The sequence below is a fragment of the Dasypus novemcinctus genome, chromosome 3 (genome assembly GCF_030445035.2).
Source record: "Dasypus novemcinctus isolate mDasNov1 chromosome 3, mDasNov1.1.hap2, whole genome shotgun sequence".
In the NCBI taxonomy this organism is placed as follows: domain Eukaryota; kingdom Metazoa; phylum Chordata; class Mammalia; order Cingulata; family Dasypodidae; genus Dasypus; species Dasypus novemcinctus.
In genome coordinates this window covers 166681203-166703103 of record NC_080675.1, presented here as the reverse complement: position 1 = coordinate 166703103, position 21901 = coordinate 166681203, and the positions used below count along the sequence as shown (strand labels likewise).

Sequence of the window (21901 nt, the reverse complement as noted above, 5' to 3'; positions counted from 1 at the left end):
ACTTTTTTTTTTTTTTTTGAGGTGCCAGGGCCAGGGATTAAACCCAGGACCTCCCACGTGGGAAGGAGGTATTCAACTGCTGGAGCCACACGCTCTCCCTTAACAGACTCCTGACAAGGGAACCAGACCAGTCAAGGGAAAAGAACCACCTTTTCAACAAATGGAGCTGGGATAGCTAGATATCTACATGCAAAAGAATGACACTGGACCCCTACCTCATTCAATACACAAAAATTAACTCTAAATGGAGCAAATGGCACTTGAACCCACAATTAAAAAGCTTTAACTCAAACATCACAGGATATAAAAGGTCACTGGACATGGTTTGAACATAGAGCTTATTACCATATTAAAAAGCACATGGGGGCCAAAATCCAAGTTGTTTCCTATGAAAGCAGCACAAGATAAGTAATCACTGGACTGACTAGTACCATAGGCCCGGATTAACTTCAGAAGACTAGAGCAGGTAAATAATTCTAAATTTACAATTCTAGCCACGCTCACCAAAGAAAGGTACCTGAGAAAAAAATTACAGGGAAGCAGTTGTGGATCAACTGATAGTGTCCATCTACCATATTGGAGGTCCAGGATTCGGTACCCAGGGCCTCCTGAACCGTGTGGTAAGCTAACCCACCTGCAGTGTTGCCACGCACAAGGAGTGCCATGCCACGCAGAGGTGCCCCCGCGTAGGAGTACCCCATGTGCAAGGAGTGCGCCCCACAAGGAGAGCTGCCCTGCGTGAAAAAAGCACAGCCTGCCCAGGAGTGGTGTTACACACACAGAGATCTGACGCGGCAAGATGACACAACAACAACAAAAAAAAACAACAGTTTCCCAGTGCCGCATGACAAGAATGCAAGCAGACACAGAAGAACAAACAGTGAATGGACACAGAGAGCGGACAACAGGGGGGGGCGGGGAATAAATCTTAAAAAAAAATTTTTTTTAAAAAGAAAATTACAGCCGCAATGCCTTACCAGACCAAGACTTTAAGAGAGAAAAGCCTGAGAGTAAACTATTTATCTTCAGATTCTTAATGTTTTTTCTAGAGAAATTATAGGTACTAAATTATTGGGGAAGAGGGAATTGTACAAAAGTTAAGAGGAATTTTATTAAGTAAACTCAAAAATGTTTTTAAGAAAAGAAATGGTACACTGGAAACTACAGAATTCCAGGAGCTGCACTCATACTTAAATTTAAGCATTAGGGTAGACTTGGGAGTAGGAAGAGGGAAAAAAAAAAAAACCTTAAGGGAGTGAAAAATAAAAATTTCATAAACAGTCTAGATGAGAAGAAAAGATAAAATGCTGGTTTATACAATCACATTTTCCTAGATTCCAAACATCAAACAGAAAATACATTCCAGGGGTTTAAGTGGCACATTTGAGAAAATCAGCACAGAAGGACACAACGGAACAGAGGTAAAGAGAGAAAGTTCTCATAGCTTAGTTGGTCCAACAAAGATTGGCAAGGGGTCAGGGAAGGAAGGCAGTCATTCCTGTCACCCTGCTTGGACGTGTAAAAGATTGCAACTCATCAACAAAGGAGGAAGGGCTTTAGCCTCCACCAATTATACTGTCAAAATCTAGGTGAGCATGAACAACAGATTGGAAGGGAGAAAGGCAATGAAAAGAAGAATTAGGACGGCACACACATAAACATTATTTCTGTTAAAACAGCTCTTGTAACCTCTCCAACAAAATCCTGCTTTTATTTTGACCACGCCAGAAATTATCAAATGTTCCCTGCCATTCATCCCACTTCCTGTGCCCTAGTTAAGGCCCCTTTTTATATCTTTCTCAATAAAGTAGATAACAGAGAGGAAGAATAATTCAGCTGGGAGGGGTAAGGGATTTAAGAGACTCATTCCAGCTGCTCCACAAGTTCAAATGTGCAGATAAGCCCCCATTTATTTTTAGGTTCAGCTTTGCCCACCCGAAGAGTTATGAGTACACTACAAGAGCTCAGATGCAATCTAAAGCAACATGTCCCCTTAATTTTTCCCAATACTATGTGCCATGGACAGTTCTGACACTAGGTATTTCACAAAATTACGTTTTTATTTTCTCCAATACTATCTTCATTCTTTAAAACTTGGGGAGCCACATAAATGTAATCAAATCCATTTTGCTCAAATTTCTGAGTTATCATTCATCTGCGCCTTTGTTTAATGGGTTTCTACCTGTTTTAGAAATGTTACTCAGAGTTACACATAATTGAAGTTTCCTAATCTATAAAACTGAGCAGGGGCCACAACTTTAAATCCAGTATGCTGAGTTTTTATGCTTAATCTCTTCAAATTTTTCCAATGAAAAAGTAAAGTACCATATTGAAGAAAATAGTGGTAAATATATATTTCAGCTTCCCTTCCTTTCAGAAAATTGCCCTCTCCTAAAATAACTAGCTCTTGACTAACTTCAAAATGTCTCTTTGGTCCCTACATTTTTACCCTCAGCAAATTTTTCTGGCATTACTTTCTGGTGAAATAAAGTACTCCTCCTCCCCATCCTGGGCTGATTAAGAGTTTTAAATATCAACTTTCAACTTGCATTTGTCTTTTCTATCTCAGGACATAGTCAGCCGACTGCTTTACAAGTATCTCAGTTATGCAATGGTCTTCATATTGAATTTAAAGATGATCAGATGACAATGCCATGCCCTGCATCCATTATTAAAAGCAGAAAGTATAAGTGACCAATTCCAAAGATGAATGGACAGACTTGGCTAGGCTACAGGGGCCAATTGTAGCCAAAGTCATGGTCAGACTGTCCAAAGACCTGTTCTACAGATCATCATAAAAGTGAAGTAACAGCCATCTGTGTCTTGAAGCTACCACTGCTCTCTTAGAACACTGCTTCAAGGACCAGAAACCTTTAAGTCACGTAGAAATGGCGTAATATTAAAGGTATGTCTTCTTCCTTCTACCCTCATTTTTCCAACCCCACAGAGAAAATGAGGCACACAATTTCCCTTCTCATTGCCCTACTTACCCTTGGATAGTGACACGTATCAAAAGAAAATATAACATACACATGTTTATTACTACTAACTGAAAGCATATACTATCTTCAAGAGCTTTCAATTTTTTTAAAGAACAAATGCTAATTAACTACTTTCTCCTTTCCTCCATGCCAAGAAAAAAAAAAACACTAAACTTGAAAACTTTTTACTCTCTTCCACACCTCAAAAAAAAGTTAGAATGCCAACAAAGTTTTAATCTTAAATGACAACTATATTTCCACCTACCAGGCATCCAAGCAATTCTATATTTAACATACACCTCAAGGGAAGCAGACGTGGCTCAACTGATAAGAGTGTCCACCTACCACATGGAGGGTCCAGGGTTCTATATCCAGGGCTCCCAGCCCATGTGGTGAGCTGGCCTACGCGCAGTGGTGCTGTGCACAAGGAGGCCATGCCATGCAGGGGTGTCCCCCGCGTAGGGGAGCCCCACGGGGGGAGAAGGGGAGAGAAATAAATAAATCTTAAAAAAAAAAATAAAAACATATACTTCAATACTGACATACAATCATATTTTAGACAGATAAACTGTTATACTGGAGTGATAGTAACTGTGTGAAAAGCTTTGTCAAAATTAATTCACCAGCATGATCAACGGGCCTTTACCAAGAATAGAAATGTCGCAACATAACAGCAAGTCATGGATTGTCCAGAGAACATTTTATAAACTGTCTCTGAGGCTGTCTCGATTCAACTCTCTCATACTATATAATACTTATAAAAAAAAATGCACATAAAAACACCTTGAAGTCCTATGATGCTTTGGGACAAAGTTATATCTAAAGCCAACACAGTTTTCACTATGAAATGACAAAAAATATATATGTAATTTTACTCTTCCCATCACCCCAAATTTTTCTTCTCAACCCCAACTAAATAGAAAAAAATACCATTCTGGAAACGATTGTTCTAATTAAGACCGTGATCAGAGGGTCCATTTCTTAGTTTAATGCCTAAACACCTAAGCAGTAGATCTAAGCACATAGTGGGTACTCAATGTCTTGAGTTATCTACCTTAAACCCAAGTATAAAATTTCAACTATTTCCTTCTTGTGGTTAAAAGTGGTCTTAGCCACTTGTGGTCTTTATTATTGGGGATAATTTTATGTCATTGTGTTCATTATAATCTCCAGACTAAATGCAATTGCTTACTTTTTAAATATTGCTTGAATATTTTATTGTACTTACACCCTCCTGTTCAGAGAAGCTGAATTTCTAAATATGGGATTATCGGTATTACCACCAAGCTACAAACTAAAATCAGTTAAAACATGAAAAATTTAGGTTGATGTTGAGGTCTTATAATATCCATAAACTTTAAATAAATGTTTAATACTTATAAAACTTAAGAGAAATAGAATGGAGTGATGGCAACAGAACTGGTATTAAGGCTCTGCTATCCAATATGGTAGCCGCTAGCTACAGAAGGTTACTGATCTCTTGAAATGTGGCTAGTCTAAAGTGAAATGTGCTATAAATGTAAAATACACACTGATTTTGAAGATTTAGTATGAAAAAGCAAAATATCTCAGTTTTTAAAACTAACTGCACATTGAAATGGTACTTTAGGATACCATTAACCATGGTTTATATGTAATATTATTAAGATTAATTTCACCTGTTTCTTTTTACCTTTTTAATGTGGCTACCAGGAAAGTTAAAGTTGCACTTGTGGCTCCCATTATATTTCTATTAGACAATGCTGGCACTAGGTTCAATTACCAGTATCAACAACTTACTTGGTTTTGTGCCATGTGAAAGCTGCTTAAAACTGGACCTTCAATTTCCCTACCTGTAAAACTGCAATAATGTCACCTTCACACAGGTCTTGGTGAGGATAAATGAGCACTTAGAACATAATGGCTGGACCACTGCAGAAACTCAGTAAACGGCAGTCATTTTTTTTAATCAGCAAAAAAAAAGAATCTGCCAATGATACTACTCTGCCAATGATACTACTGGCTTTTAAGCAAGTATTACATTAAATAACCTTAAATGTTTGCCAATGGGCTACATTGTTCTTTTGACAAGGAACACTGCTCGATACTGCAACAATTCTATTCCTGAGAAACATCCACTAATTAACTTGAATCTAAAAACTGTGACCAATGCTCCAATTCTGCATTCCAGTAATTTTTGGTTTATTTTTACATCAACTAGTAGCCTGTAATTTAATGGTCAATTGATAGCACACTGTTTCACTTCAACCAAAAAGAACCACAGAATATAAGAGGGACTCTTTTGGTCATATACAGCAATTTTAAATCAAGGACAAAGCTGCAAAGCCAAAATATCCCCCAAAAAAATGAGGTTCCTAAAATTTCAAGTCTAAAGACTACTGGAAGTAGGCCTAGCACACATTAAAAGAAGCTTGGGGGAAGCGGACATGGCTCAACTGATAGAGCATCCATCTACCATATGGAGGGTCCAGGGTTCAAGCCCCACGGCCTTCTGACCCGTGCGTGTGATGAGCTGGCCCACGTGCAGTGCTGCCGCGCACAAGGAGTGCTGTGCCACGCACAGGTGTCCCTGTGTAGGGGTGCCCTACACACAAGGAGTGCGCCCCACGAGGAGAGCCGCCCTGTGTGAAAAAAGCGTAGCCTGCCCAGGAGTGGGGCAGCACACATGGACAGCTGACGCAGCAAGATGATGCAACAAAAAGAGACACAGGCTACAGAGACAGAGAAAGAAAGCCACAAGACCAAGGAGCTGGAATCAATGGAATCCAGGAAAGAGGAAGCCAGAGCCTGAGGCAAAAAAACCCCGACGAGAAGGGAAAGACCAACAGATGCCACCATGTGCCAGTCTTCAGGGGAAAAATATCGCCTGCTGAAGCACTGATTTGGACATTTCACAGCCTCAGAATTATACAAAATGAAGGGACTGGCACACATTATCTGTAATCATCCTTCCAACTGGGACACTCTTTGCTCATATGGAAAATGCTTCTAAGTAGAGATTTGCATAGAGGGGTAGTGGTGTTGAGGTCTGGACATGAAAGAAGAAGAGTCCATCACCTCAGAATAACTTACGTTTAGCTGTGAAAAATGAGGAAGGCCCAGAGAACACCACCTTTGGAAGGAAGACCATGAATTAATCTTGTGAATATATTAAAGCAGCTGCAATATAATCATGACCTAAAAAAAAAAAAAAAAAAAGACGCAGTTTCCCAGTACTGCTGGATAATGCAAACGGACGCAGAAGAACACACAGCAAATGGGCACAGAGTGCATATGGGGGGGAAGGGGGAGAAAAAGAAAGCACCTCTTAAGGTACCTTAAATTAGGGAGAAAAAAAAGCTTGGACTGGAGTAAGATGAACATATTAATATGTCCAATATCAATAACTTAAAATCAAACAATTAGCAAAAAATAAAATATAAAACAAAATTACCTTCTGCTCTTAAGTTAGCAAATAAGTTAGCATTTATTACATAAAATGTTCTTCTAAGAAGGAAAAAAGGAAGAAGAGTTAAACTGAATGATGACTAAAATTTCATTTTTTTATTCTGACACAGCACATTTCCATTTTTCTAACATATCAAATTCCACTACAGGTAACAAATATCAATTTTATAAGTAAGTAATCTTTTGTGGACAGCTGGTGTTACCTATTACAATATACTTTTAAGTACATATACAAGCATGTAGGAAACTCCCCAAATTTACCATCTTTTAATGGAGAGAAGAGAGGTGGAATAAGCCATGATGATAGAGAAATTATGGTCTTGTTGGAGAGGGATGGAATGGAGTGAAAAGACTGGTTTTCAAATGTATCAATTTTCAGCATACTGACCTTTACACTACCTTTAACAACTCAAACATACACCAAAATTCCCTTAATCAGATGTGATTCGGTATTTTGCCTACGACACAAGTTAAAGCAAACTACCCAACTTCCCTCAAATTTTCTTTTCTCCACTAAAAACTAGCTAGACATGGAAAAATGAAGCACTTTAGAAACACTTATCGATCACTGAAGTCCCCAAAATTACTATGGCTATAAGTCATGCCCATGAGTACTACCAAGAGGTATAAGGTGTGACTTTAAAGAGATGGATAGATTTCCAACATAGCTTACCAGAAGTGAGAGAGAAAAAAGGAACAGAATGAATAAAAAGGCTCCCAACTGCTAAAGTAACTAGCTACCCACACCTGAGTCTTGACCAAAGATAATTCAGGCTGCTCAGAAAGTACCACAGTACCCCCAGCACACACACACACACACCCAAAAAAGAAGGACCGCATCTTATATTTCTTTTGTAATTCTTCCAAGTGGTAAACATAAACATTTGTTTAGACTAATTCCTAAGTGCCCAGTTGCACAAACAGGCAATACAGTGAACTCTCAGTTTGTGCTCCAAGTCAGACACCAAAAAAGAAACAAGAACAAATTAACCATTGACCTTAGAAATGCATCCACACCAAGAGGCGGCATTTTTGACATAAGAATTAACAAAACACATAGTCTGCTTACTTGCTGATCCAATATTAGAGCTCCCCAACTCCTTCCAAATAATCTAAATACAAGAAAACCCCATACCCCTATCATTTGTATTACCAGTATATTTCCAATCTCCATTTTATATATCATCATCTACATTTCACTACAACTCATTTTTATTTAAGTATGGGAATATATGTTAATTACCATTGGAATAAAAAGCGATTGACTATTTCAGGGGGGAAAAGGCACAATGATCATATTTCTTTTTTTCTTTTTTAACTGAGCAACTATTAATAAGTTCTCATGTTATTTTCCTCACATTTTAAAAACTGCTTCACACAATTAGCCATTCAATTTTGCCATAAAATACGGTTTTAGAAATGAACAGTCAATCTTTACAACAGTTTGAATTTCTGATTATAAACCAACCACAGTAGAGTTGAGTGAAAGGGAAGACTTGTTTAAGGACACAGTGTGGATGTCATAGGAAAATCTGGTAATAAAGCTAGAGTTCATCAAGACCAAAATGAAAAAAAAAAAAAGATTCACACCATTTTCCCCTGCTTTTCAGGCTAAGATAGTTACAATGTTTCATATCCTTATTGCCATTTCAATTAAGGTGGTTAAAAAAGTTAGAGAATACAAGGAGAATTTAATGACAATGAAGAAGTTGAAAAATGCACTTAAGGTCATGAAATAAGTAAATGTCCTTGTTCTTAGAAAATGTACATGGCAATATTAAGTGTTCAAGGATCATGACATATACAACCTACACTCCAGTGGTCAGAAAATGGGTTGATAGGTAGAGGGTAGACAGATTGATAGACGAAGGATAGAGAGATATAGCAAATGTAGAAAATGTTAAAACTGATAGATCTGGGTATTTGGGGGGATAGAGGTATGCTAGAGTTTTCTGTATGGACTGTGTTATTTTTGTAACTGTCCTGTTAAACATGAAAGTATTTCAAATAAAAAGTTTGAAAAGAAATTGAGGATCCTGAAGAGTTTTTGTTTATGTGGACTGTACTTACTGATACTTACTGTATTAGAAATTGAAAGTGAAAAATTTATACAATATTTACTGATTCATTTAAACTATAATAAACTCATTACACACTGAAATAAATAAAATATTTAAGAAAAACTATACTTTCCAAAACAAAAAGAAATTTAATTAGAAAGAGATACTGTTTTACATTTTTATAAATCTCTTTAATGCAAGGGTTCTTAACTTTTGCCAGTCAGCTGAAAACCACAGACCTCTTACAAAGTCCACACTATACTGTGCATTACTTAATAAATATATCACACCTGCACCAACACATCCCCAACAAGAATGTTTTTTTGAATTTCAAATCAAGCTCACAGACCACTTATTAAGAACCCCTGCTTTAAAGTCTGACTTAATAAAAGACAGCTGTATTCTCATATCTGCTTCTGATCTGAAATTTGCTTTGGTTGAAGTATACAGAAAATGAAAAATTCAGACTCACATATAAGTAATTAGAAAATGGAAAAATATTTTAATACTCTTTCTGATAACTGAAAATATTCTTCTTTGGTATTACACTAAAACGAGGAATTGGAAGTTTTCTTAAAGATTAGCTGCAATGTAGAATCTGAAACCATATTATATGACTTTTTCATACTTTGTTCCAATTAGAAGTCATTGGTCTTTCACTTTTTTAAAAAATTTCTTTATTTATTTCTCCCCCCTCCCTCCATTGTCTGCTCTCTGTGTCCATTCATTGTGTGTTCCTCTGTGTCTGCCTGTATTCTCATTAGGTGGCTCTGAGAAACTAATCCTGGAACCTTCCGGAGTGGGGGAGAGGCGATCATTCTCCTGTGCCACCGCAGCACCCTGGTCTGCTAAGTCTCTTCCTGTCTCTCCCCTTTGTCTCTTTTTGTTGCACCACCTTGCTGAACCAGCTCTCCGTGATGGCTGGCATTCCTGTACGGGGCAGCACTCCCCACAGGCCAGCTTGCCTTCACCAGGAGACCCTGGTCTGGACCTCCTATATGGTAGACCAGAGCCCAAGTGCTTGAGCCACATCCACTTTCCTGGTCTTTCACTTTGAATGAATGAATCTTTTACCCATGTTTGATTTGTAACATCATACACTGGTCATTTGGAAGATACTACTTCTTTGAGTTATGCAAGTTCTCCAAATACTGACACATTTCATTATACAATACCAAAAAAGGTCACCTTTGTCAGTTAATCCCATTATCAAATTCATAAAAAAGTGTTTAAATATTGGGAAGCTGTCGGTTCACAGTGGTGAATATAAGGTTTTATAAAATTCTAATTTTCACCTGAAAGCTTAAACTGACAACAAATACTGTTACCTTCTTCCTTTAAAAAGAACAGTCTCACTTTGTTCATTTTTTTTTAAGTTTTTTTTTTTTTCTCTCCCCTTCCCCCGCCAAACTTGTCTGCTCTCTGTGTCCATTCGCTGTGTGTTCTTCTGTGACCACTTCTATCCTTATAAGCAGCACTGGGAATCTGTGTTTCTTTTTGTTGCATCATGTTGTGTCAGCTCTCCGACTTGAATGAGGCTGGAAAGTGTAACCCTCCAAATGCAAAGGAAAGGAGAACTAGAAATCTTGGTGGATAGCACTAGTGCCTATCACAATTAGACGTTGTTACAATGCCAGTAACAAACTGATGTTCTGAAGGGGGTAAAAAGGTGCAGTTTCTTTGCAATGAGGTGCCACCAAAGCAAATTTGCTCTTGAGGCAAAGGTACCACACAAAAAATGTCCTATGTCACCTTTTAAATATAATTCTTTTCCTGATTATGAAACAATCTATTCTATATATGTTCACTTACAGTAAAGAATTCAGCATCTTCTATTTTAGACCTTTTTAAAAGTTTTAGTATCTTTTTTACTCTTTTTTAAGATCATAAAATTATATCCTACCATAACATGATGAATTTCTCATTTTTTCCCTTATTTATAAAAGCATAACAGATAAGGAATAATAGCTATAGTCTGATCACATCATTTCTGCCCTATTAAGAGTCCGTAGCATGATCCCAGCAGTTAAGAACAATGAAAGCTGCTAATTACTTATATCATCAGATTTCATTAATGAGAAACATGAGTAGCAGTGGAATGCTTAGTAACTTCCAGCTACAAAACAATTCCAAATTTAGGAGGCAAGCAAACATAAGAAAAAGTGCAAACATTTTAGAAGCACAAACCTAGTTTCAAACTCCAACTCTATTTACTAGCAGTGGAAGCTTAGTCCGACTATAAAATCTACAGCAGAGTTAATTTCCAGTTACTTTATAGAACCATACCAAGGTTGAATCTAGTATAAAATGTTTTTATAAGCAAGAAATATACTTTCCTTTAGCTCCTTTTTTTTTTTTGGAGGTACCGAGACTGCAGATTGAACATAGGACCTCCTATGTGGGAAGCTGGCAGTCAACCACTTAGCTACACCAGCTCCCTCGTCAGTTTTTAATTATGATTATCCAAGTTAGGAGAGAGGTGAAATCTGCTTCCATTTCTAATTGTCTCAATGAGAAAGATCTCATGTGCAAGTGACATCAGGATGCCGACAGTCAAGTAATCAAATGCCACAATTTTTCCTTGAATTGCAGTTACTTCCAATTGAGCCGATATTTTCCTAACCCTGAGAGAATTAGACCAAGAACAAAGACATTCATGATAGATAATATTCATAGACACGGAAGCTTAGCATCAGAAGAGACTTTTTTAAAAGATTTATTTTATTTCTTTCTCTCCCTTTCTTTTCTCCCCCACCCCAGTTGTCTCTCCTCTGTGTCCATTTGCTGCGTGTTCTTCTTTATGTCTGCTTCTGTTATTAGCGGCACGGGATTCTGTGTTTCTTTTGTTGTTGTTGTTGCGTCATCTTGCTGCGTCAGCTCTCCATGTGTGTGGTGCCACTCCTGCGCAGGCTGCTCTTTTGCACTGGGCAGCTCTCCTTACTGGATGTATTCCTTGCGTGGGGATTCCCTACGCAAGGGACACCCCTGCATGGCACAGCACTCCTTCCACACATCAGCACTGCGTGTGGGCCAGCTCCACATGGATCAAGTCAAGGAGGCCCTGGGTTTGAACCACGAACCTCCCACGTGGTAGACGGATGCCCTAACCACTGGGCCAAGTCTGCTTCCCAGAAGAGATTTTCAAGGTTACCTTGTTCAGATGTTTCCAACCTGATTTCTGGTAACAGAACCTCCTTCAAAAGAAATATTTCAAAAAACCCATGAAGTAAAACAGAAAAGAGCAGAGTTGCTCTGTGTGGGGCCACTTGGTCTCTTCCTCAATGCCCTTCCCAACCCCATTTGGCACCCTGATGAATTCCTAGGAGCTCCAGGGCCACAGTGAACTCTTTTTGAAAAACAAAAACCCAAAATGAATACAGTCTAACCTTTTTTTTTTTAAGATTTATTTTATTTATTCCACCCAACCCTTGCCACTTGCGCTCATGGTCTGCTGTCTCCATCCACTGCGTGTTCTTCTGTATCTGCTTGTCTTCTCTTCTCGCCTTCTCTTTAGGAGGCACCAGGAACCATTCCTGGTACCTTCTAACGTGGAAGAGAGGTACTCAATCACTCGAGCCACCTCAACTCCCTGGTTTGTTGTCTCTCACTGTCTTTCCTGTGTCTCATTTGATGCGTCATCTTGCTGCATCTGTTCGCCACATGGGCCAGCTTGCCTTCACCGGGAAGCCCCGGGAACCAAACCCAGGATCTCCCATATGGTAGACAGGAGCCCAATCACAGAGCCACATCCGCTTCCCACCTTTATCATTTTTAATGGCAGAAATTGAAGTGGGTGGGGGGGATAAGTGCAGGTAACCAAATGGGGGATAACCTTGCCCAAGGTTGCCAGCAACAAATTTATTCTAGAACCCAAATCGACTGATTCCTAATCCAATGCTCTATCCACTTCTGCTGCGGAATGCTTTGCATGAGAATTTACTCTGAGCGTCTCTATCATAGGCAGCAAATTTCAACCCACCGATTTTTAATCTGCCTTCCTTACTTTCCTAATACTCTCATATTACTCTCATATTACTCTAGTACTCTCATATTACTCACTCTCTTCCTTTGTTCTCTATTAATCTGGTCAAGTGTCCCAAAACAACTCTAGTGAAACACTGAACTCCTAGCACTGATTTACCAAGCCTATTATGTTTACATCTAGACCCACAAAACAAGAAAGGCGAAGTAATGAGACTCAAAAAGAGAATCCTCTGAAATGGTAGATGCTAAGATCCAATTCCTTGCCTGACCTGCTAAATGTTTTTATTCCCTTTACTTCATCTCTAAAAGGGTAGTTCATCAAAGAGAATGTTGGAATAGAAAGGATTAGCTTTTTTGGTAAACAGATTATAGCTCAAGTTACTAGGGGGAGGAAATAGTAAAAAAGAAGAGTGGCACATTTCTGAGATTTAAGCCAAAATAATGCAGTCGGAACAGGAAAAAAAAAAATCACAGCTGGTCTGACTCCAAAAGATTTACAAAACAGGAGGCCCTTTGGGATGAGTCTAAAAATTCTGATCAATTCAGGTTTGCAGGGAGGGACACATGTCCTCAAAACTCCACATAAAGAGATTTCCTACCAAACCAAAATAACACCCAGAGATAACTGAATGGAACATGAATAGATTAAGAACCTTTGCTACACAAAAAACTGGACAGTTCCAAAAGGACCACAGAAGTCCTCCCATGACTGAATATCTATATGTTCCAGGACAATATTATTAATGAGCCATCAAAAGTTAGTTCTTCTACTTCTAGTGATATGATTTACCTACAAAATTTACAGATAACCAGCTCTTTCTCAGTAACAAGGAATCAGGTTAAGATCAGCCAGATGTACTCCCAAGAATGCCCAGTAGGGGAAGCGGACTTGGCCCAGTTAGGGAGTCCATCTACCACATGGGAGGTCTGCGGTTCAAACCCCAGGCCTCCCTGACCCGTGTGGAGCTGGCCCACATGCAGTGCTGACATGTGCAAGGAGTGCCCTGCCACGCAGGGGTGTCCCCACGCTGGGGAGCCCCACGCACAAGGAGTGCCTCCTGTAAGGAGAGCCACCCAGAGCCAAAGAAAGTGCAGCCTGCCCAGGAATGGTGCCACACACACGGAGGGCTGACACACAAAATGATGCAACAAAAAGAAACTCAGATTCCCGTGCCGCTGACAACAACAGAAGCGGACAAAAAAGAACACGCAGCAAATGGACACAGAGAGCAGACAACAGGGGGGGGGGGGGAGAAAAAAAAAAAAAAAGAATGCCCAGTAGAACCAGGGGTGCCTTGGAGTACCAAGAGTGCCCAGGAGACCAGCTGAAGCACCTACTTGACTGAAGCTCACAATACAATCCACAAATCCAAAAATCTTGACAAATATTTTGTTATGGAAAAATCATTACTATCACAGCTGAGACCAATTAACTCATCTTGTCTCAGAAAAATGTTTAGCTAGATTAAAGTCAAGAGCACAGTTTCAATGTTTTATTTTCTTGGTTATTTAAACCATACTGTCAACTTATATGAAGTAATTTGAGTACATATGTGAATTATGCATTTTCATGTTTTAAGAACTAAATTAGGTATAACATTAACTTTAAAGGCTTCTAATATGTATTTGGATGTAGAAGAGAATAGCCAAGATCACCTCTGATAGAGCTCCTTTGTGAGGTAAGCAACCTCATTCCATTTATCTCTATAAATCTTATCTCAAACACTTCCCTGTCTCAGTGTTGCAGTTAATTTGGACTGAAAATCAGGAAGCTGCCAAAAGAATGTGATATTAGTGACTTTCTATATTTGACAGTTTTCTCCATGTGCCTTTTAGTAAGAACTGATTTTCAATTAATTTTCAGTGCTTGAGTTCAGAAAGAGAATAGTAATGATGTTTCATGAGTTTATTTGTACTCTTTTAAAAAGAGTTCTTTATAGTCATGTGCCAGTAATTCTGCTAGTAATTCTATGATATTTAAGGATTCTTTTTAAAATGTTGGATTGTTTAAAATTTGATTCCTAAAGGTTAAGAGCAATGGTAAGTAAGCACTCTTGTACTCTGCCAATGGGAGTGTAAATGATAGAAATTTTCTGTAAACAACCTGATGGTATCTATCAATAGCTTTTGAAATGTACACCCTTTGCCCTAGCAAATCCATTTCTAGGGGAAAGAGGTAAACAAGAATACAAAACTGGATGTACAAGGTTGTCCATCACAGCAAAGTTTATAATGGGGTAGGAGAGGAGAGGGCAAAGACAGGAAAGGGGAAGAGGTAGAAGGGAAAGGGAAAGGAAGTGCACTCTAAATATTCCAACAATAGGGTTATTGGTGAACTGCAGATAAATCTAAGCCCATAAAATACTATATAGTCATTAAAATAATTACATAAGTTACTTGATAACATGTAAAGATATATTTGTGAAATGCTGTGGTTTTATTACTCCAAAGAATATAGAATATGATGATTTATTTATGTTTGTATGCTATACACACACACACACACAGAGCCTCTACAGATTTTCAAGTTTGGAAAGAAATACACCAAATATAACAAAAACTTCCTTTCAGACATTGTCATTTATTCTAATGTTTACACTCTTTTTGCATATGTGTAATTCCTATATTTCTAGAGGGATTGTACATGATTGTTGTAATAAAAATAAGACCTTTCAAAAATGTCTCATGAATAATGAAAACTATCTGAGAACTCTTAGAATAAGAGATTATATAATAGAAAGTTAACCATAAAAATAAATCTACTGGCTTAAAATAGTGAATTTTATGTTATGTGTATTCTACCACAATTTAAGTGTATTAGAAAATAAATAATAAATCTATCTCCTGGCAAAGTCAAAGTTATGTAACGTTCTGCCAAAATTACAGCTCATCACAGACGTCCCTTTCACAGAATTACGTATTTCAACTCTTGTTGGAAATGTTCTTGGGGCATGCAGAGCACAGCCTGGGTGAGAGACCCATGTCCAAGTCCCAAATATGCCTCATACTAACTGTTCGGTCCCAGGTTATCTAGCCTCCCAGAGCCTCAGCCTCCTCATCCATAAAATAACAGTAAGAACAGACCCCACATTTTAAGAGCTGTGAGGATTAAAATGGGATTATAGGGCATTTAGTACTATTCCTGGCACATGGAAAGCAGAAAAAAATGACAGCAATTACAACTACTATGTTGTCGTTGTCACATATTAATCAAGAAACAAGATCACGAAAGCCTCAGAGGCAGGGACCACGTATAAATATTTTGTTCAGCCCTGGATCCCCGGCACCAGTGTGCCTGACGTAGGACAAGCCTGAATGAAGTATGCCCTCCACCTCAATTTCTTTTTCTGGTAAAATCATAAATCTACCTACTTTTCAATGTTACTGTGAGAAGGGATAACAAAAGACACCAAGATCAGTAGAGGTTCCAATAAATGACAGCTATTAGTGAACTTGTGCTCACAGGTTTTCATAGGCATGAAGGCTAAAGGTAGAGGAAAGATACAGTTTTTCCTTTGAAACAGTATTTGGGACCTGAGGTATCTCACAGATGAACCATCATTTCTATCTGGATTCAGAAAAGAAAAATTTCCATTTACGGGCACACATCCTAGAAAGCTAACTATTAAAGTGGTAATCTTTAGACTACCACAAGCACTTGTGGCAAAGCAGCCAAAATAGTACTTTACCACAGAGAGGGTGAGAAGGAGCATGGTATTTCAGAAAATCCATGAACTTAGCACACAGTACATACAAAACAGTGTATCAATTGTTCTTGGGGCTGCAAATTAAAGTGTATCAGATGATGACCTGAATTAGGAAGCATGAGAAAAATCAACACTATATATACATTTCCAAGTAAACTACTAAGGAAGTACAAATTTTATGAAGGTATCCAATTACCTAAAAAAGTGTTTTCTTCACAAAAATTAAAATAAATGGGAATGCACTGTAAGAAGAAAAATATATCCTGAAGGAAAAAAGAAATCACTAGATTCTATGGGAAGAAAATACTGCCATCAAACCAAAAATTATTTTGTATAAATCAAAACATTCTCATGCTTGTATTTAAGAGAAATGGTGATCTTTTTTTAAAAAGTAAAAGAAAAGAAAAAACTGCCTACCAAAGACCTCAAAAACTGCACACATCAGTAATTTGTGCAGCTTTGTTTAATTTTCCATGTCTAATTTGACAGAAACCTCAGATTTCATACAAAAGTGCTTAATACAAGGTTTACAGGCCTATTTGTAATGACTGTTAAAAGGAAAAAGGGCTACTCAGCACAAAGTTGCTTTGAGTTAAAGTTGCATGTTTTGTACCCTGGAAACATCATGCCATGTTTTATAGGGACACTTCATGGTTTACAGTATTCTACATTGGGATAAATACACCATTTAAAAATCTCTAAGAAAATAATACTTTAGTTTGGTATAGGCTTTCAAAACAACCAATATGAACATATTAAAATGAAGCAGAGGTAAAAAGTTGAGGTAAATTTAACAATATGCGATTTATATCTCAATAACGCAGTTATTTTAAAAAATGATGTAGTCAGAGAATGACAAAATTCTGCTGATTCCCTAGACTAGGGACTGGGTATAAAGGGGTCAACTCTACTGTTTTTTCTGTTCTGAATGTTTAAAAGTTATTATAAAATACTAAAAAAAAAAAATAATTAGGCAGGCAGGTACACTTACATTCTCCAGTCAACCACCTGCATGCCTATAATGAACAGGGTAAAATGTCAAGTTAAAGCCACAGCCTGTGCACAAAAACCAAGAGTTGTCCAAATTATATCACCGGATTAAACCGACATTGGCCACTCCCATTTCAGGTGGTGCATCCCTTCCCCAGAAAGGGGTGACAAACTCACCAAAAGCAAACTAAAACTGACGCTAGAAGAGAAAAATTAAAATCTGCTTATTTATTCAAACAGGATACGTTTATTAATAGTTCAATAATTTCTCATAAATAGTTTTGTCACAAATTCATCCATCCCTCCATCTTTCTATATACAGTTTCTGAGCTCCCAGGTACCATGCACCATGCACAATGCCATGTGCATGTTTATTTCTATAACTTATGATACTGCTATTATCAACTAGGTATTTCCAAAAGAAACAGTTTATCCTGGCAAAAATGTTTCATTTTATGATAAAGTAAATAAATGTTACCTCCAGATATCCTTTAAAATAAAAAAAGGGTGGCTTTAAACATTTAACTAAGTCAATCCCAATTATTTATAGCTCATATTATAGATATTATTCAAAGTCCAGCTGTACAACATTCCTTTCAAGTTACCATAAATCTTGGTAGAACAACAGAAAGAATGAAAAGCTTAAATCTGGGTGTATTGAGCATTGTTACAAAAAGATTGAGCAGCCAACTAATCTCACTTTTATGTTTTCAGATTTCAAGAAGAGAAGGAAAGAGAAAGAGAAAAAAAGACAAACAGCACTATTTGACAAAGGAAAGTTCAGGGCCATCCTTATTGAGTCCTATTCATGACAATAATTTAATTAAATAGACATGCCAGACTTCTCCTTTCTGCCATTACACAGCAAGATAATCTATACAAAAATTCCTAAACAATACAAAGGAACTTACATGTAGTCTTAGGAAATCACCCAGACACAATATTTATTAAATGGTTCTATTTACTGCTCTGTATTAGAAAAAGAAAGAAGTTTAAAGTCTAAGGATGTAGTTGGCAACAACAGTAAAAAAAAAGAATTATTCCAACCAAGGTGGGAAGGAAGAAGTGACCGCAACTTTGAACAAACCTCACTGAAGTAAAAATATCTGGTCCCATTTAATGTCCAAGAGCCTAAGTTTTATATCCAGTCACCCCTTTAGGACACAAAGTAAGGTGAGTCATTAACAAATATTACTTCACAGAACAAAAGAACTCAAGAGCAGGAGAAGGTCAGTCACATGTTCAAGGTCACTTAGTGACAGAAACACAGCTGAACTGGGACTAGTATCTTCTTCCAAACTGTTTTTCCAACTACATAAGCTTGCCAAGTAAAAGCCATTTTTTAAGGAGGGCCAGGGAAAAAAAGGAGATGGAATCACGTGACAAGTGGTGGTAAGGAAAGTAGCAAAATGCCAAGTTACAGACTTACCATCTCCTAAACCAGGAGAGAAAAAGAAAAAAAAAAAAACATTCCCAGAAATCAGCTCCTCAAAAGCCTCACAGGAATGAATTAATGACAATTCATGTATCAGATCAGCAGAAAAGAAAGTTATATTACAGTTCACCGAACCAACCAGGTCTTTCCCTGTATCTTATTTACAGTCTGTAAACTACACTCCCTCACCATTAAAGCAGCAGATGTACATCCAGAAAATATGCCTAATATGAGCAAAACTCAGCAGAAAACTAAGGGGTTGAGAAAAGATGTTTCACACTGCATGGTACATACCTGTATTCTCACTAAAGGTGTAGTCCGCCCCTCAACACTTCAGTACTGTGAAAATAAACCTAAAAAACTGGTTTTTCAACTTCCAAACATGAACTAATTAAATGTAAAACACTTTGAAGATGTGAAAGAGTGTGTGAATGTTAATTATTAATGCCGATCCACAAAAACACCTGCATCTAAAGGAAAATACAATTTTACTGGCAAGTTTCTACACAAACCTGGAAGCCCAGCAAATTTTTTAAAGAATTCTAGGTAAACTTTAAAAGCAGACCACAATGATTTTCTACTTACAAGGAGAACAAGTTGGAATTTTAAACTGGCTACTTTGGATATAATTATGTCAGAGTGAAAATATGTGACTTATGGCACATAATAAAACTGGAGTATGTTTATAATCACAAAGTCCTAGATGAAAACTGTAGTTCCAAGATCTGAGACAAGCAAACTAAAATCTCTGAACCTCAAATTTTCATCAAAAAAGGGTAATAGAGGCATACATCAAAAATATTGCATATTCTGTTTCGGACCATCACCATAAAGCGATTATCACAATAAAGTGAGTCACACAAACTTTCTGGTTTCCCAATGTATATAAAAGTGATGTTTACCCTATTCTGTTGTCTAATAAGCATGCAATAGCATTGTATCATTTTTCAAAAAGTACACACCTTAAATAAAATGTGACAGAGACATGAAGTGAGCACACGCTGTTGGAAAAATGGTGCCAATAGACTTGCTTGACACAGGGTTGCCACACCATCAATTTATAAAAAGCACAATAAAAGGAGGTATGCCTGTACCTACCGTAGAGGGTTATCATAAGGAACTATGAGAATGTAAATGAACAGGGGATAACAGGCAGAAGGGCCATCCGTGAATGCTAAGTTTCTTCCTCCTTTTAGTGACTTCACTTTTTAGGAAATAGCCTCAAAAAAACTCCTTGCACTGGAAAGTCCTTTTAAATACACACCATTATTAGCTCTAAGCATACCTACAGCACCATTCCGGTAGGAGGGCCCAGGCAAAAGCTTTGGATATTCCTGCCCACTGATCCATATATGTCTCAAAGCCTCAGAGACAGCACCTCAGCCAGGTACCAAAGCTACGCACCACCAAATGAACACTTTGGTTTTGTTGTTTTTTTTCCTAAAGATTTATTTTTTATATATTTCTCACCCCTTCCCTGCCCCCACCACCAGCTATTTGTTCTCTGTGTCCATCCGCTGTGTGTTTTTCGGTGTCCGTGGCACCTGGAATCTGTGTTTCTTTTTGTTGCGTCACCTTGCTGCGTCAGCTCTCTGTGTGTGCGGCGCCATTCCTGGGCAGACTGCACTTCTGTCGTGATGGGTGTCTCTCCTTACGGGGCGCACTCCTTGCGCGTGGGACTCCCCTACGCAGGGGACACCCCTGCATGGCATGGCAATCCTTGCATGCATCAGTGCTGCACATGGGCCAGAAGGCCCTGGGTTTGAACCATGGACCTCCCATGTGGTAGGCGGAAGCCCTATTCGTTGGCCAAATCCACTTCCACCAAATGAACACTTTGAACTCTACTTCTCCACTCTTGCTGCCGTATTTCTTCCTAAATTACTCCAAGCTACAAAGATCGCATCCACAGTTTTTTTGTATTCTGAGCACAGCTGCTCTGTGAATTATGTATCCAAGAGTCAGAAGACCATTTCCTTTCAGCTTATTCAAGGTAATGGAAATAATTTCCCCTGCAATGCCATGACAGACCTCCCCCTCCCTCTCCAGGAACACACGCACTTTAGACAGGGCAGATTCAGCTGGCAAGACCAGGTAGGTGAATTATTTCACAGATACCATTCACATTTACTGTTTTGAGAACTGATTCAAGAATCAGAGAAAATGTCAAATTTGCAAAATGGCCTTGTCATATCCACCACCTTTTTACCAGTTATCACCTGGTAAAAGGAATAATTCTAAAAATCTAAGCTGATGCTGATGGTACAATTTGGATTTTTTTAATTCTTCATGCTCAGTTCAATTTATCTAAAGTGATCTGCCCATTACAAAGCCACATACTGCTCCCTTTGAACAAAATGGTGCCACATATAGCCTGGTAGAGAGAACATGTGCTAACAATTTTCCCAGGAGCCGTTCTGTATATATATCACAACCACCCATATTCTCTTACCTGACTCCACTCTGTGACCAAGGGTTCAAATTTTCAAAACAACAAACCATAGTGTGAAAGACCCAGCTATGGGAACAAGTGATGTTAAACACAAATTAAATCCATGACCCCAGAAACTCACCAAAAATACCAACTTCCTTTATCAACTGGTTAAAATAAAGTATCTAGGGAAGCGGATGTAGCTCAAGCAATTGGCCTCCTGCCTACCACATGGGAGATCCCTGATCAATTGCCAGTGCCTCCTAAAGAAGACTAGCTGGCACGACAGGCAGGCATGGTGAGCTAATGCAACAAGATAACACAACAAGAGATAAAAGGAAAACTTAGTGAGAGACATAACATAGCAGGGAGAAGAGGTGGTTCAAGCGATTAAGCACCTCCCTCCCATATCAAAGATCCTAGGTTCAGTTCCCAGTTCCTCCTATGGAAACAAGGAAGATAGACACAGCAAGTGCAAACAAGAAGTAGGTGGGGAGAAATAAATACATCTTTTTAAAAAATTATCTACATTGCAGAAAATTAGATTAAGAAAAAAAATACCCCGCCTATCAACCCACCAATCAAAAGGAACTAAAGTAAGCCCTTTGCAGTAGCCTTCATCCAGACCATCTCATGTGTATGTGTTTGTGAAGTACACACAAATGACACCCTTTCATCACATAAAAATGTCATCATCTCTTGACTACCACAGTTATCCTTAAGAGACTGGAAATGTACAATGGAGTTCACTAATAATATTTTTATATTGTTCACAATAGAAAAGTTTTCATCATCCCAGGAGTCCTACTCTAATACACAAGGTATGGTTTAGATCACTACCATCTTCCTTCCTTCCTTCGTATCTA

The 21901-nt window shown here is 38.2% G+C and overlaps 1 protein-coding gene across 8 annotated transcripts in view; it reads right to left on the bottom strand.

The window, feature by feature from the left end:
* AKAP13 (A-kinase anchoring protein 13) overlaps nucleotides 1–21901 on the bottom strand; it is a 390788-nt gene that overhangs the window by 359879 nt on the left and 9008 nt on the right. For 2 of the 8 annotated variants that reach the window (XM_058294653.1, XM_058294654.1), the window contains exon 2: nucleotides 6054–6093. The exons of the other annotated variants lie outside the window; for them this stretch is intronic. The gene's annotated coding sequence lies outside the window, so the exon portion shown is untranslated. The remainder of the gene's footprint in view (nucleotides 1–6053; nucleotides 6094–21901) is intronic. 8 annotated transcript variants of the gene reach the window in all.